Source organism: Typopeltis vanoorti, chromosome 3 (genome assembly GCF_054136105.1).
Source record: "Typopeltis vanoorti isolate ZY-2024b chromosome 3, IOZ_Tvanoo_1.0, whole genome shotgun sequence".
Lineage (NCBI taxonomy): Eukaryota > Metazoa > Arthropoda > Arachnida > Uropygi > Thelyphonidae > Typopeltis > Typopeltis vanoorti.
The window spans coordinates 152,178,206-152,195,360 of record NC_143551.1 but is presented as its reverse complement, the minus strand read 5'-3'; the positions used below and the strand labels follow the sequence as shown (position 1 = coordinate 152,195,360).

The 17,155-nt window shown below is 35.1% G+C and overlaps 1 protein-coding gene across 2 annotated transcripts in view; it reads right to left on the bottom strand.

The window, feature by feature from the left end:
* Positions 1–13,850, bottom strand: part of LOC150108662 (dnaJ homolog subfamily B member 4-like) — a 48,203-nt gene extending 34,353 nt beyond the window's left edge. Inside the window, exon 1 of one of the 2 annotated variants that reach the window (XM_090390916.1) lies at positions 13,735–13,850. The gene's annotated coding sequence lies outside the window, so the exon portion shown is untranslated. Of the gene's footprint in view, positions 1–13,668 lie in introns of both variants that reach the window. The other variant, XM_090390915.1, reaches the window with a different exon arrangement.
* Positions 13,851–17,155: the final 3,305 nt, after the last annotated feature.

The window sequence follows — 17,155 nt, the reverse complement described above, 5'->3', positions numbered from 1 at the left end:
ATATATTTCTTCCTTATTACAAGGCAATGTGTGCATGTGAGAGAGAGAGAAAAAATGAAAGATCAGTTAACATTCAAAATTGACATGTCACATAGTATGTGTTTACTACAAGTGTCACAGGTCTCAGCTGACCACACAAGAAAAGCACACTAGAGTTCAACAGTAACAATTATTAGTTTTATAATTCAATGCAGGATTATATGAAGCATTAAAAAGTTCTTTTAAGATATGGGAACCTTAACATGAAGATGCATGTCCTCTTTTATACAGCTGTGGGTCAACAGGAAAGCCAATTTTTATACCCTTCCTGTAGTAAAAAAAAATATTTTTTTCCCCCAATGTGTTTAACATTATTAATTTCATAATGGTGTCTACATGTTCCCTTAAAATGTCTAGTTACCAACAGCAAAGAATACTGGAAAGCTATCAGAACATTTGGTGTTATCTGAAAAGATAGTTTATGAAACAGGCTCCAGTTCCTTTGGTGCTGTCACAATGCTGATGTTATTCCTTACTGTAAAAACCAAGGAGAACATCAAATCCACCACTTGGTACAGGATTTATCAAAAAAGAAATGAGGTTTTAGTAAAATAAAAAAAGTTGCATTAACCAAGAAACAGTTTAAACATGAACTTGAAAACACATTCACAAACTGTTGACCAGGAACATTTCTGAAGTGATTAGTCTAATTTCAGTACTAAGCCAGACAATTCCACTTTAAATGCAAGTATAGATTAACTGGGAAATGTGAATTATCAGAGCAAAGAAGCCACAAAACAAATGCTAAGCCATTACCCATCTCCACTCTTAACAAGTGGGTTATAAATTTAACAAATTGACCATTTCCAGAAATAAATTAGATGTCATATGAAAAGGTCTCAATTTTGCTTTAACCTCTCAACAGATACTCTACTTAGAAATTATTGCAGGTACAGAAAAAGGCATCTGAGAATAGGTAGAGATGAAACAAATTAAAGTTTGAAGTTGCCCAAGTTTTATAGAAAACAAGACCTTTATAAATATACCTCTCCCAGAACAACAAGCTCTTCATTGTTTGCACAACAATATCACTAAAGCTGATAAAGGTAATGCCACTGTTCTAATGAATACTACAGAGTATAACCATAAACTTCATATTTACTCAGGACAAGTCTACCTATAGTGTAATTAGCAGGGTTCCAACTCAGAGCCAATGCAACCATTTAAATTGTTGGACTGACTACAATCTTCAGATACAATGACTATTAATAAATATGCAAATTCATCATGGTTGTCTTCCATTTATCTACAGTCTTATCAAGATGTACAAACATTATCCATTATGTCCTATAGCTGAGTGTATTCACGTTCCCATGTACAATTTTGCTAAATATATAACTACTCTCCTTCAACACTTTACTGGCCATTAATTCTTACATTAATGGAAGCACTGATTTCAAATATCAAATTAATGCCATTTTACTTGACAACAAAATTTCTTTAGATGAAGTTTACCTATTCAGCAACATACCACAAGAAACAAATTTTTACAAGCCCCCTGAGGATACTGTTAGCTCATAAATTTCACCATTAACATAGGCATCTCACCTGGCAAAGTAAGTTATACAAGAAAATTGAGGGAACAGCTATTGACAGTCCTATCTCACCAGCTTTGGCAGATTTGTGAAATGTGGAAATCGAATTTTTCGGTAGCATGCCATCTTCACAGTTTAGTGAAGATGGCATGCTACCGAATCAGACTGAATTACAATTTCTAAACTATGTACTCTTGTATTAAGTTCACTGATGCATGTGTACCCAACAACAAGCCATCCCTTTCTAGACACCTCTAAAGGAATATTCAGTTTTAGTCAAAAACTTTCCTTTACTGAGGAAAAGCTTTTGATACACATCCATCATACTGTCCATCACAAAAGAAAAGACAAAACCAACACAAACTCACTGCACCTGTTCTATTGATTTCCTTCTGTTTGAAGAATAAAAACGAAATAAAAATCCCATGACCACTAACGAATATCACCAGGCCTTCATCCAGAGAATTACTGATATCAGACTGCAGTTAACACAATATTAAGAGTTACCACATCCTAACTTAAAAATTAAAACCTAGGCTTAAATGTGTCATCTTTAAACCATTTTGGAAAATGCCCTTTTTTATTACCACCTCTTTCCTTGACTGGTGTTTATCAAGTGCCTTGTTTCTGCAGACTTCTTTTGGACAGAATGAATATTATGCTCAGACTAGAATCCAATAACACAACCACAAAATTCTTGTAAAGTAATAAGTTTGGCATTACTTATGCTAATGACACTAGTCACATAATTAGCTATCTCAAATTGCACCAAATTAATCAATTTTCATTGTCCTGATTTGCACGCCTAAGTTTTGGAAAATATTCACAATTAAATTGAATGCTTTATGTAACCCCAGAAACGTTTGTATTCCTCCCTCCCCAGTAGTGTGTTCTGTTTATTCAGCTGTGATACGAGTAGTAAAATATTAGTAGCAAAACATGTGAGTTTTGAATATTGCAAAGTGATCTTTTATTCTATCTGATGATGATGTCCTTGTAAAATAAAAATTGATTTCATATACATATATCCTGAGCCTTCATCAGTTGGTTTAGACAAGCCCTTTGGTTGGAAAGACATGGCTTTCAATACTGTCTATGCACGAGGAACCTTTATCAAATGAATTAGCCAGTCTCATATGGAGGTGGAGGTTTTTTCTCCTGGAAACTCAGGTTTTTTGCCCCCACAAAACAAACCAGCCACATGAACAATACCCACATATACAAGCATAAGACACTCCTGGAATAAGGATTAACCAACTTATTCCCTCCAGATTTTGGTTTCAAATGCCTGCATGATGAAGTGTGGGTCTACTATGCACAAGCATAAATTAGGATACACACACACACATGGCTTAGAAAGAAGTCAATGGACATCCCCAAGGGCAAGGTGCATCATACCATGTAGCAAGTCACATTTGTAGCTGGTATAAATTGGAAGAACATAATGCTCCCAAGTAAGTGCACTGAACATTCCAGGTGAAATGGCTGCAAGAACAGAACTGACTGAGTTTGAAAGAGGTATAGTGATAGGATGTGTTGCAGACCTATCTGTTTGGCAAATTGTTGATAAATTGGGCCATCACAAGTAATTAACTGCAACTATCTGGAGTAGACGACCCACCACACTCACAAAATGTGACCATACAGATATGCAAAACCACCATTCACTGGCTGATACATCGAATGCATGGCTCTGGGCATAGACTAGAACACGAATCTGCAATCTCCCACATTACCCAAAACCAACATGCAGCATCGTCTTCAGTGGGACATAGAAGCTTGGAAAGCTGTGTTATGGAAAAACGAATGATACTATACCCTCTACCAATGGACAGGTGTGGCAGATACAGGGTGCATAATCCCAATTATGAAATTCAGAGGTAAGTAACAGTGTAATTTTATGGTCCTGTTTTTCCTGGTTTGGCCTATGCCCTTTGTGGTGCTATGAACACTGAACTGCAAGAGATATCTGAACATTCTGGACAATGTTTCCTACTTTGTGTCATTTCTACAGAACTGACCATCGTCTCTTTCAGCAAAGACAATGCAATGCATCATAAGGCAGTTGCTGTAAATGTGTGGCTTGAGATCACCACACTTGACTGGCCTCCATAGAGCCCAATCTCAACCCTACTGACTGAACAACTGTGGGATGAATGGGAGTGCTGGGTGAGGTCAAATGACATCCACCGCCCCTCAATAGTACAGGATGTGACTGCATGCCTACAGGAAAATTCCCATTGATTGCTATCATATGCCCTGTAGGATTGCTGCAGCCATCACAGCGAAAGAAGGTCCTACATCTTAAGGTAGATGCCAAGGCTGTTTGTTCCTCATACTATGGTGTCCATTGACTTCTTTCCAAGAAGACAGAAAGTTTGTATTCATTCCCCCCCGCCTCCCAAGTGTTAACTATTATTAATTTCATAACAATAAGAACCTAAGGGTAATAAAGGATCCTTATTAGGTGCATTTCACAAATGTGAAAGTATCAGTGGGATATTCGTTTTTGCCAATTCACATGCAATGTTATTCAAATCAAGCTGGCTGGATTTCTAGAATAACTAATCTAGATTTCTAGATGAGTGTTATGAATTCTTACAAAATCTATGCCATAATGTTTCAACTGGAGGTATGTGCATGGGCAAAACAATCACACTTATGTCTTTTCATAACTCTGCTTTAGCTGGTTGGAATTTAATAAGATTCGGATTTTGTTTCAATTGGATGTTATTCATGAGAAAATGATTCAAAGTGATAACTTCACATTGAAAAAATGGAATTAAACATTTTTCTATTATGGTTACAAACAGGACTACTTGTAGTGATATAATATCATGCATATTATTATATCACTACACCATCACTACGTCGCCATCAGTTTTTAGGAAAAGAAATGGGAAATAATGATGATCAAATATTCAATGCTGAATAAATTTTAAATTGCACTATATGTGACTGGACTGTTGTTACTGGCATCAATTCAAAATATTTTTTCCCTTTTTTTATTATCTGATACAAATGAAATTTGTTCTTTCTTTATTTTGGCCAAATGATAATCTCCTTAATGGAATTTAATGAAATTTAGTACATTTACAAATCATAATTCAAAATTTCTCATTTCAACTGGACCTTTTAATTTTTATGGCAAATTAGGGAGAAAGAGAGAGGTTACACCTAGTGTGCAGAAAATGGTTCTAGGCTCAAATGCTATAATAAACAAATAGTATTACTATAAAAGAATGTTAGTGCTTGCTTAATTTCCTTATTCATCAACATATTGCATCTCTTAGAGAAAAAGCTCCCTGGAAAGAGGGACACTCAAAATACCATAATGCTTTTCATACTGTATTGATATTGTACAAGCACTTTTTGATTTTGAATGGGTTTGTACAAAGATTGCTATTGACAGTCCTCATACTCAGGGATTACACTCCAAATGCCCAACCCCACTAAGCAAAACCAAAAAAATCATACCCCTCTTATCACACCTTTATTCAATGTTCAGGCGCGCTTTCATTTCCTTCTGCAGTTTGAAAAGTCTTTCATAGTATAGGTGGGTTAAGGATTTAAAAATAATCTTGGAATCATATGTTTCCAGATTTTTAAATATAACATACGGTTCTGAAAAGAAATTTTCAGAACACCTCTGTAGTGCAATTGAAGAACGACAGTACATTGCACCTTTCGATTGGAAAAGGCCAAAGTTGGATTCTCGTCATGACAAGAAGAATATATATGTTTTTTTTTTTTTTCAATTGAAGGTGAGTTAGCTGATCTCACAGAGAGGCAGCAGGGTTTTTCCCACCCAGAAACTCAGGTTTTCCATCCTGCATACAGACAAATTGGCGTCAAGTACGCACGCAATTTAAAGGCAAAAAATACTAGTGGTGGCGGGAAGCAGATGCCATTGGTGTAGGTGAGGATGGTAGTGGCAGTTCACTGTAGTTGGATAATTAGGTGGTGGAGACAGTAGGTTTCCTCTCTCAACAAGTCTGGACTCCTTGGAGGCATGTAATAATGTTGGTTCTGAAAATTTCATGTCATATCCAATTTCTACAAAAATTTCTCTCATTTACATGTGCTGTGAATATATGATTTTATTTTAAAAAATTATTTAAAATTCTAAAATTTCAAACTTTAATATTTAAGTGAAAACTATCACTACATTTCTACATATGTATACACAGTGTTACAACGACTAAAAAGTATTGTTGTAAGACAATAAAAGAAAATGGACATTCTTTTCCAACCCTCACCAAACTGGCCTCAAGTGCGTGTTATTTTATTATTATTATTTATTATTTTTTTGTGTGTGTATTACAGCATTCTCTTAGCCAATTTGTTTGTAATGGGAATGAAAAATCCGAGTTTCTAGGAGAAAAAAACCCTGCTACCTCCCATGAGACTGGTTAACTCATCTTCAATTGAAAAGATATGAAGATGCCTCTCATCATGACAAGAACTGAATTCAGGTCTTTTCCAATTGAAGGGTACAATGTCAGAATTGCTCTTCCAATTGTGCTATGATACATGTATATATACACATGTGGGAGGCATGTGTATCTAGATTCTACGAATATTCCATGTTATGGAATTTAACAGCACAATTATCTTAGGCCCAGCTATACAAAAAAGCAAGTTATAAATTAAAGATGCCAAGAAATTATATCCTTAGTTTAATCCTTAATTAAAATATAAGCAAATAAAGTTTATACGTGAAGTATCTTCATGACTTCACTACTTGTATATGGAGGCTAATGACTTCACGTTAATTGCCTTAGCATCCAATAATCAATAATTCAAGAAACGCATCCTTTTGGGTGTACAGTGTTATGCATTGTGGGAAGGGCCACTACCCAGACATCTGTTTGGACCTCTACTAAGGTCTCATCAGTGGGAGACAGACCCAGAAGGGAAACCAAGGTTGAAGTAATGCAGAAGTCATACAAATAATGAAAAAGAAGGAAAATAAACAGGAATATCTGGAATGCTGCTACTTGTAATGTCAGGAGTATCCATCACAAATATCAAGATCTAGACAAAACCCTAATAGAAAGAAATATCAAAGTAGCAGTAATAACAGAAACAAAGAAAAAACAGATGTTCAGATGAAAACAATTACATCTATATCCACAGTGGAGTCAAAAAGGAAGAGCAAAAGCAGGAATAATGATTTTTATTAACAAATCAATTAAAAAAAATATTACGCATTTCAAACACTGGAGCAAAAGAATTCTAGAACTAAGATTACAAATAAGCGGTGGCCTCCTGGCTATTGTTGATGTCTATGCCAAGAGGAAGATACCACCTTTTATTCAGATTTCCAAAAACAAAGAAAATAAACCCAAATGATTATCTTTTAATAATAAGAGATTGCAATGCAAGAGTAGGGAACATTCCACTAGGTACAAATATAGAAACAAACAGTGAAACAATATGCAATAGAAATGGACACAGATTTTTCCACATGACTTAAAATTTGCTAATACTTTTTTCAAGCATAAAGATTGCCATAAATTATATAAAATTTGTTTAATCTTTTATCCAAGTGTAAGCATAAGCAATAAAGATTGCCATATAATTATATGGCAATCTTTATATAATTATCGTAATTGACATCATCCTTATACATGATATCAATTACGATAATTATCCTTACACATCATTTTCTTATGAATTTCTTGCTTAATTAGATTACATATCCATTTCACTCCTACTAAACTATTCTTCGAACACATTCTGATACCGCATCATTTAAGTATTTTTTAAACACATCCCACACACTGTCATATTCTTCCCATCCAATAACTGATACCATGGCACAGAACCCATCAAGTGGTCATAATTTCCTGCTTTGTAGTTCAGCATGTAACCTTTGATGAATGGAACATTCATAAACTTAGCCACTTCCCAAGTGAATAAAGTATGATCACTGTCACCAAATGGAGGCAGAATAGTTGCATCTTTATCTGAAACCCCCTCTGACATAATAATCAGATCTAACACTCTTTCACCTCAAGTTTCTTCTGTCACATGCCGCTTGAGGAAGTTGTCTCGCAACAGCTCAATAAATTCAATTTCATTCTTCGCATGCGATTTCATACTACCCAATCAACGTTCTGATAATTAAAGTCACCCGTTATGATTACTCTTTTTGCACCCATCGTATTTATTTAATGCATTTCTACGTCAATAGCAACCAAACCACCAGGTCTGTAACAACATCCCACTGTGTTTAATGATTAGACTCCTCCTTCACACCAGATGGCTTAAACTCACTGCCACATGATAAACTGTTACTAGTATTGCAGTCAGAGGTCTCAACTAACTGTATTTAAGAAATTCGATGTCATTAGCAGCACCCCCCCCCTTCTCTCCTATCCTGTATCCTTCCTAAAAATACCGTACTCTTTGCACTCAATACAGTTAACATCTGCTTCTGATAGCCAAGTCTTACTAATGCCTACATGAGGTTGCAATTTATAACCAAGGCAACAAACTACTCCTTTGTTTCTGATACACCTAGCATTTATGTACAGACATAATAAATTACCTGCATGTTATTTTACATACATTTGTCTGTGGACTGCATGACACAGTTCGACAACTTGCAGATCTCTGTTCCCATCATTAACACAGTTATCTAACATAGTCGCTCTACACACAAATTCTTACAATTCCTCCCATCAGAATTCTGTTTCCCTAACTTTCTGTGTTAGGTCTTATATTAATTTTTCAAGGCTCTTGATAGCAAATGCATTCAAGTAAGTATTCAAGTTAAAGTACAAGCCATTAGGAAAAAGAAAACCAGGACGTCCTCTTAAACGATGACTTCTAAGGCCGGAACAGGCCATACCAGCCTAAATCCTTGATATGTGTGATGATGATGATTCAGGTATAACAAATAATTTAAAAAATATATTAATAAATGCAGCAACAGAATGCCTCAGAACAAAAAGTAAATGGAAAAGGAGAAAGGGAATAAGAAACTGGGATAAAAATTTGAAGCAATAATCAAAAGGCAAGAAAACATATAAACAATGGATAAAGACAAAATCACTAGAAGCAAAAATTGATTATAAATACAAAAGAGATCTTAGTGAAGAGTCCAAATATATACAAAATTCTAAGGAATATGAATAAGGAGGTAAAAGTCAAACTTCAAATAATAATAAATGAGAAAACCTTGCTGGACTTTTTTCCAAAGCTTAAGGCAAGTTAGTAATGAATCTAAAACTGAAATAATGCTAACTATTAGCTATATAGTGGAAGAAATAACATTACAAGAAATCCAACAAGCAATACAGGAAAATCCCCTGTAGAAGATGGAATAAATATAAAGCTTATAAAATATGCAGGCAGCCTATTCATCAAATGACTTAAAATTATTTAACAATATCTCGCAGCAAAGATATGGAGTTATATGGTTTTAATTTGTTAGTGATTTCCACAGGCCAAGAAGTGACCTTCTTAAGGAGCCTGTGGAGTTTTCTAATTTGTGAGTTGGTGGGATTGTACTCGATAGGGAGGTAAGTGGTCCGATCTAACAATAGAGATTTCAGCTTACCTGTGTAATCTTTTTGGTTAAGCAATACTGTGGCATTCCCTTAGTCAGCTTTGGTGATTATTATTTTCTTGTTTTTCTTTAATTATAATAGAGATTTAATTTCTTTACTGGGCATGTTGGTTTTAGGTAGTTTAGCTTTGGTCAGAACACAAGCTACATCCAGTCTAATATCGTTGGCGACGTGGCTTGGAAGGTGCCGAATCCGCGTTCAATTCGTATCATGATATCCTCAGCAGATATTCTTCTGGACACAATGGCGAAGTTGTGGCCACGTGCGAGGGCGTCGAGCGCTTCAGGTTTCACACTAAGTGACGACAGGTTAACTACCGTTTTGGTAGGAAGTTGCGGTTTCGAGATCACTTTTTTAAATTTTCAAATTTTTTTTTTTGATGTGTCATTCTCGTACTATTTTAAATTCTTTTTAAGCTGCAGTGCAGGAGATGTCGTATAAAATCAACCAAATTTTGTAGTTTAAGGTGCTTGAAAGGTCATCTTCGAGTACCTGTATAGCTGAGTTAGCTTCACTCAGGAAACGGCGAGTAGCGGCAATTTGTTGTCTGGCAATTTGAAGGCTTGGCTGGCACGGTTATAAACACGAAGTGCCTTTTGCGAAGAGAAACGGTGCTTGAATTTCACACAGTTAGGGATTACCTGGTTATCCTGGCAGCGCTTCAGGAAGGCGAGATGATTCAGTTGTCTTGATAGCTTCAACGTACCATAATGGCGTGCTTTACGTGCGATAACATCTCCGTGGATAATCTTAATTCTCATGGAAAGGCTTAGATGTTGGTTATGCATTTTCACTATACCAGGTCCCTTGCAGCTGTAAGGTGTCCTACAGCTGTCCTCCTTGGCCAAACAGGCAGGACAGCAAATATCAGAATTTCAGAACACAAGGACTACATCCATTTTCACCAATACAGCCACTCTGGTCTTGCTGACCATGCGCTGGATACCTGCCATAGAATACGGTGGAAGAAAGCTAGGATAATACACCATAGCAAATACAGATATGAAAGGCTTTTCATGGAATCAGCTTCAGCCCTAAGAAACGATCCAAACCTCAACAAATTTGGCTGCATGAGACTTCCTCAAATTTGGGAAGCCTACATCAGAAGACCTTCAGCCCAATCGCCCAAGAATACCAACATTGCCCGCTAGAGGGCACAATCAGGACTTTAGGAGAAATAATAGCTTCCTACTTCTTCATCACTTACTGTTTTGTTGTGCCTACATGCATGTGTCTTGTACTTAAGTTCTTGAAAATGGCAACGTGACATTGCCGAAATATTGAAATATATTAAAATTTATTTTAATGTATATCCTAGTACGTTGTAATTTCCTTAAATTATATAGTGAAAAAAAAAAAAAAAAAAAGATGACATCAAAATTTCAAAAGCTAACAGGAATAATCTAATATTTTCAAACCTAACCACCTTCAAAAGCATACAAGAATAAGAGTTTATGAAGTTTTCGCAAGACCTTCTCTATTGTCTCTAATGGTCTACTATACGGAAATGAAGTATGGACCATAAAAACTGCAGAGAAAAAAGAATAAAAACAGGAGAAATGAAAAAGACAGCAGCTATACTCTCTAGGACAAAAAAAAAAAAAATAAATAAAATAAATACAGCACAGAAATTATGTAAAGAACGAAAAATAGACTCAGTGTTGGACAAAATATATGAATACTGAAAGAAGTGGATTGAACATATCAAAAGAATGGACAATTCAAGACTAAAAAAAAAAAATAAAAAAAAAATACCACCCAGTTGGAGGATATAGAAGCCAGAGACAACCAAGGAAAAGATAGAATGAGACCAGAGCAGGCTAGTGGTCGTAAATCCCTGAAATAATAAAATAGTGAAAAGGCGTATCACCTTATTATACAAATAGCCCAGTGAAGATACATCACATGCAAACTTTGTTTGCTTACACTTGGATAAAGAATCAAACTAAGAATATAATTTCTTAATATCCTGAATTTATGGTATAACCAAGTGAAAAAAAGCTTGCAACAAAAAGCAAATTAATGGTGGTGGTCAGTACTCATGAAAATACCTATAGGCATAATGAAGAAAGAGTATCTATGAGAAAGAGAGAGGGTTCATCTATTAAGCACATTGCAAAAGTGGAAGTTTTTGGTCCTCACCCCCCTGGCCTGCCTTAGAATATTTGCTGAAGAAATAAGATTAGATAATGGTCAGGGACTTGAGACAGAATGGAGAAGGCCTTCATGTCCATCAGAATTATTTCTGCTGTTCAGTGGTCAGGTGTTTAAGATAATGAAAGCAGTAAATCAAACCACTGAAACAAACACACAAATCAAAGCACTGGGAAAAAGTCACTGCTAATGGCCAAGTCTTTGCTGTTATCAGTGACATAACAGTCTCATCTACCAACAAGAATACCAGATAATCTTTTTCATACTGTGACCTTTTCTTTTTCATCACGCCAGATATACTGTAGATGTCTGTTTTCCTTTTAACAACTTAATTGTAACCCTACCCAAGTTTCCATTAGTATAGAACATCCAGTCATTCTCAACCTCATTCCTTTCAGCATTATGATAACTGGTATGGCTTCTGTGATTCCAATGAAGATGACTGCTGATATCTGCGATTTCAGAAGCCATACCATTTGTTATTATAATGCTGAAAGGAATGAGGCTGAGAATGATTGGTCCATAATAATGGAAACTTCAGTAGGGTTACAATTAAGTTGTCAATTTAGGAAAACAGACAACTACAGTATATCTGGTGTGACGGAAAAAGAAAAGGTCAAGAGTGTTGGCAGGATGAAAAGATTATCTGGTATTCTTCTTGGTAGATGCAACTGTTATGTCACTGATAACAGCAAAGACTTGGCCATTAGCAGTGATTTTTCTCACATTCCTACCAATGCCACCAGCAGAATGCAAGAAAGGAATTCATTTTAAGTTGTGAACAGTGATGTCTCCAACAAAGATGACCGCTGATATCTGGAGTACAGAAAATCAAGCTTTAGGAATAGATAATCAAAGAAGTCAGAGTGATTAATCAGAATGAAGAAAATGATAGACAGCAATTGTGTCAAGTGTAGTTTGGACAATTCAAGTAACCAGTTAAGGTGTGTCATTAAGAATACCACATCTGGTTTCGATAAAAATAAGTAGTAGAACATTGTTTATATTACTGGTTATGCTATGCTATGAATATTACTACTGAAGTCATAGTATTATTTTGTATCATTATTATTAGTATTCTGTGGTATGGGTTGCACTGATCAAATATGCAGGAAAATCATTTCTGCACACCAGCCAGACATGGCTGCATGTTTAGACAGATGTTTTTTAAAAACATACATGAAGCATTAAATTATACACTGAAAGGTTTCTAGAAATTTTTACCTATTTTATCTACTCTTCCTATATAATGACATTATCATCTGTACTATTTTACTAATGATATTGCTGGATGCAGGTATCACATTTAAAAAGGCATAGTCTCACTAATGAATAAAATCTGTCCACTAAAGGGATATATGTACTACAAAATGAAAACAGTTCTGAAAACTTCGCTTTGGTTGATGTATAACAGTGCTTTATTTCTCAACTTTAATTCAGGTACAGCCATAATGCATAGCTAACTGGTTTTAGCCTTTGCTAAATATAGATGAATAATGACTCACCAAGTGACAAAAGGAAATACAAGTATTTCAAACGACGGTATAACATTATACCAACGTGATATATAAAAAGATATTCGTCATATTGAGAGAAAGAAATTCATAAACAAAGTTTAACTAGGACGGATAAAAAGTGATATACCACAAGTTGCGAATAAGTCATAACGGTTATTTGATTAAATCAAAGTAACTTTCCACTACCTTCTCTTACTTGTTATTACACCCTTATTGTTTCTAAGATACATGATCAATGAAATGTAGTCATTTCCCAAATGATTTGTTACAAAAGCAATGCACTGTGATTATTCAAAAACAAAATAATCGTTTTTTTAAGTCTCTCCAAACGTTCGACGTGCTTCGTTGAAAGCATCTTTTTTAAAGCAAACGTCACGAACAGAATATCAGAAACAAATGCTTCCGTGAAGGTTGGGTACGATACACCTTTCAGGAAAGGGCAAAATAAATATCTAAAAAAACTTCGATCGGAATTTTCAGGGAAATCAACCCAATTCAAGTGTTCATTCCTCATCAAAGCAAAACCTAACAAAACGTTTCACAAAATATAACAAATAATCAGATTTGAAACCCAGTATAGCAAACGTGTTGCAATTACAATTATTGTTAGGGGGAAAAATCACTTATTCGCGCCATATACATATATTATAGAGATTACAGATTATATCATTCTAACAAAACGCGTGGTATAAATAACGGGAGGTGCCAAATCGGGTGAAGGAAAAAGGAATTACACAAATCATGAAACTCTCAGAGCGTATTCCTTGTGAATATACTGTGTAATAATATATTAAAAGTTCGACATATAAGATGCAATATACACATATGCATAAAACAGCTTACCTTAGCTTTTTAAACACTAAATGGTATTAAAAACAACCACACAAAAATAAAAATAAATTCAGGTACCTAAAAAGAAGTGCTTTACACCACGTTTATAAACGTAGTAGGAAAGAAAGTTCAAGAAGCTTCTGCAATAATCGACAAGTGACGTTACCGTGCGTCACACAACTCGCTATAGTTTGGACTGCCATCTAACGATGAAGTGCATGAAAACTTATATAAAGTGTTATACTGAATGACTAGTTTATTAAATGATAAGAGTTACAGTGAAAAAATACCAGAGAAAGAGACACCTGGAAGACTGTCGGAGAAGCATGTGACGTGCAGTGCAAAAAGGCTGCTGAGGACCTACCATACGAAAAACTTGCCTGAAGCATTTTTGTCTTTAAGAAAAGTTGAGAGAAACCGCTGCGCGACTAAATTTACCATGCCTGATTATTTTTCAGTTAGTGAATTTCAGATATAGATGTTTTATAATAATACTCGCGAAGTACCAGTTAAGGATGTCAACCAAAGGGTCTCAGAAGACATCATGTACTTAACAATAACATTAATGCTTTTCATTTAAATACTTACACAAACTAAAGTTAGTATTATTCATATGTGTTAATATGTAAAATCGTTATTATTATTATTATGGTTTTTATTATTTATCCATTGTCATCGAGATAAGCCACAATCGACTCACAAGCTGTTCCACACTGCTTTTTCTAAAATAGAGAAATATAGAGTGGGGATGGCACAGCTGCAACCGCGTGTAATTACTCTTGGATAATCAAATAACAGAAATAGAGTTAAAAAGGAATATCATAAAAGAATAAGGATCACGTGACAGAACATTTAATGCAACTGTTCATGGAATTTGATGCAATTCTGGAATAATGCTAGGATAGAGAAAAAAATCGAGAAACATATTGCAATATCGTATAAAATACATTAATATATAATGAAGCAAGCTAGGCGAAATGAACTTTTCCAGCTGACAAACAAAACAAACAGGCATTTTTTCCCCCAAGAAACTTAACTGAGAAAGAATTAAAGCTTAATACTAGAAATTACACTTTTCAAGATAAGGCAGACGAAATGAACTTTTACAGCTGACAAATAAAACAAACAAGCATTTTTTTTTTCAAGACACTAAACTGAGAAAGAATTCAAGCCCTAATACTAGAAATTGTAATTTTCAAGATAAGACATACCAACAGATCAAAAATCACTTGTGTGCATTTTAAAATAAATAAAATAAATCAGCTAACTCCTTTTATTTCCTAATAGGGAGTAGGCGGGGCCTTTATACCCTACCTAGCTTTTGGAGACTGAGTGGGAGGTTCAACCACCAGTAGCCAATCAGAGATAGCTGACCCATGGCTATCACTAATTATAGGCAGCTGCTGATGAAGAGAGCAGAAAACAAATGCTGTGATCTCCTGGTACCTAACCTAACAGGATATGTTATTGTCTGAAATAATGTGGGTACTACGGTCGATTTCTTGAGTTCACTGGACGAAAAACCCGAGTTTCCAGTAGTAGAAACCTGCTTGCCCATGCCGGAGATCGCCTAACGCGGGAACCGTTCGAAGATAGGCTTAGAAAAAGTACATCCAGTCGGCCACTAGACTTGAACCTAGGTCTAACTTCGTTTTAAAAATCTATTAGGGATAACTGAAACAAATTTAATTCTCTATGTGAATTACTATACTGTATATAGTTGCTAGCTACAGTATGTACAGGAAGCCAACACATTGGTCTAATTCCTAGGGTAGCAAACATATTCGGAATACTACAACTGCTACATCGTTCGACCAGGATGAGAAAGTATCTGAAATACTGGATGCAATTAACAGTAATACTAAACAATCAACCATAGTTAATCTAAAAACAAATAAAATCAACAGTGGCGAAAGCCATCGGAAGACAGAAAACTGTGATTGTTCAGAAACGATATTCCACATATAATGGAGAGGTGTGTAACATCAAAGGATATCGAAAAAATTTATCAGTTACAAAATAAACTACAACCTGCAATAAAGGAAAGGAATGGGGAAAATATTAAACATAACTATAATGAAATTCAAAAAGACTTCGATCAACAATACAAGAACAAAGCGATATTTTAAAAAAAAATCTCTGGAAAATACAATATGGCAGTTCATTAGAATAAAATTTAATTAACTTAATGGAGATATATGCGTATCCTAGTGATAACTTTCATGATATTTGCAGAAGATATACTTATAAATTCCAATCTTGTTACTTACTAATGAAACAGTTTCTCTGCTATTTTTCGGCCCCATTTCTGAATTATGCAATATTTGAAACTTGGTCACAAAGATAATACAAGAATAGTTGGATAAAAATATGATACTCTCTGAGCAGTAACATGATTTTAGGAAGGGGTAGTCATGCCTTAGTAATTAACATGAACTACATGGAACTCTCTTATGCAAATTAGAACAAATGAGGATGGATATTACACTGGTTATGTGGATAATAGGATGGCTGATAGACAGGTATCAAAAAGTGGTTTATGGAGAGACAGAATCAAGGCGAAAACGGGTGACTTATGCTGTGTCATAGCGTTCAGTCATGGGAACATTGCGGTTTAATTTATACATAAATAACATAATAAAAACCTGAAAGGAAATATTCAGTTCTTTGTTGACGATGCGAAAGTAGGTAGAATAATATTTAGTCAAGGTAATGTGGAGAACTTCCAGGACAATTTAAATAGGCTGTCAGTATGGGCAAAAGATAATGAGTATTGATTTAATGTGAAGAAATGTCAAGTTATGCATTTTAGGATAAATAGAATACAAGCTTTTTACCACTTCGAAGGAACTGTACTACAGGAAATATATGAAGCTAGAGATTTAGGCCAAAACAAACATATGTTTCTGTTTTCTTCGGTGGTAGACACAGAGTTATCTTTTAAAGGAAATGTTTCTAATGTAGCCCATAAGCTTATTTGGCCATTGAAGTAGAGATTAACAAGTAGAGACAAGGAAGTTGTCCTTGTCTCTACTTGTGATGCAGCCATATCTGGATTACTGTGCTCTATTCTGGTCTCCTGGGTTTCTTGGAGATCACAAAGTGGTGGAAAAGATACAGAGGTGACATATGAAGATGGTACATGGTCTGTGGAATGTTCTCTCTGAAAATAGATTGAAGGTGTGTGGATTGCAGAAGTTGTTTTTTAGAAGAAAAATAGTAGATATCATAGAAAAATTTATTGGTCAAATTGTTTTAAGGGATTGATGCAAAGCAATGTTTCAGCTGTTAGCTGGATTGGCCACAACAAGGGGTTTTCCCTGGAAATTGGATAAAGGTGTGGTAAGTAGAGTGTGAGTTCCAGATTTTTTGCTTGGAGACTTGTGAATATGTGGAATAGTTTGCCAAAGTTAGTTCTGGGTGTTTTATCTGTTGTTTTATCTGGGTGTTTTATCCAAACAAACTATCATAACTCACCTTCACGGTTGAAGGTGAGTTA